Raw genomic sequence first — 1,257 nt, 5'->3', positions numbered from 1 at the left:
AATAAATAAATAAATAAATAAATAAAAATAAAAATATTTATTGTTTCAATCCATAGAAATAAAATATTTTAAAATTTATGTCTTTTCTAATTTCTTTCATTGATATATCTTTAATTGTAAATACTTTTTACCTCCTTGGTTAAATTTGTTTTCAGAAATTTATTATTCTAATGCTATTGTAAATAAGATTGTTTTCTTCCTCTATCAGATAGTTTAAGTGTACGGAACCATAACTTACACTTGTATGTTAATTTTATATGTTGCTAATATACTGAGGGCATTTATTAGTTTAGACAGGTTTTAATGTACTGTTTATGGTTTTTTAAATATAAGATTATATAATCTACAAACAGCAACTTTTTACTTGTCTTCAATTTCAACACTTTTTTTTTGTCTGTTTTGAGACAGAGTCTCACTCCATCACCCAGGCTGCAGTGCACTGGCACAAGCTTGGCTCATTGCAACCTCTGCCTCCTGGGTTTAAGCAATTCTCCCTGCCTCAGTCTCCCAAGTAGCTAGGATTACAGGCGCCTGCCACCATGCTTAGCTAATTTTTGTATTTTTCACTAGCAACAGGGTTTAGCCAAGTTGGCCAGGCTGGTCTGGAACTCCTGACCTCAGGCGATCCAGCTGACTTGGCCTCCCAAAGTGCTGGGATTATAAGCGTGAGCCACCATGCCCAGCCTATTTTCTATTTTTCTGACTAATATTTATGCCACATACTTCCAGTGCTATTATTAAAATAGAGGCATTAACAATGGGTACAATACAGTTTTGCACCGGTGTCTGTGAATTTGAAGAAGAAACACCTCTTCAATTTTTATAAACTGGCCTCACGAGGTAAGGCTCTTTTGTTGGGTCCCCAGGGTGCTGGGATGCCCTATGGGTTTGTAGTAGACAGCAGGTGTAGCCTGGTCACAAGGCTGCGGGGTCTGCACTAGGGTCCACCTTTAGTTGGCTTGTTACAAGGGGCTTTGGTAGTTGCTAATTCCCATTTTATTTTTTGACCAAGTAAATATTCTTCAGGACTTTGTGCTGTAGGGCAGTCACTAAGACAGGTGTTTTTTGTTGTTGTTTTTTTTTTGAGATGGAGTTTCGCTCTTGTTGCCCAGGCTGGAGTGCAATGATGCCATCTCAGCTCACTTCAATCTCCCAGGTTCAAGCGATTCTCCTGTCTCAACCTCCTGAAAAGCTGGGATTGCAGGCATGTGACAGCACGCCCAGTTAACTTTTTTTTTTTTTTTTAACGTGGAGTCT

Source organism: Colobus angolensis, unplaced genomic scaffold, assembly GCF_000951035.1.
Source record: "Colobus angolensis palliatus isolate OR3802 unplaced genomic scaffold, Cang.pa_1.0 Scaffold417, whole genome shotgun sequence".
NCBI lineage: Eukaryota > Metazoa > Chordata > Mammalia > Primates > Cercopithecidae > Colobus > Colobus angolensis.
The sequence above is the reverse complement of the archived record's forward strand: the minus strand, read 5'-3'. Positions refer to the sequence as shown.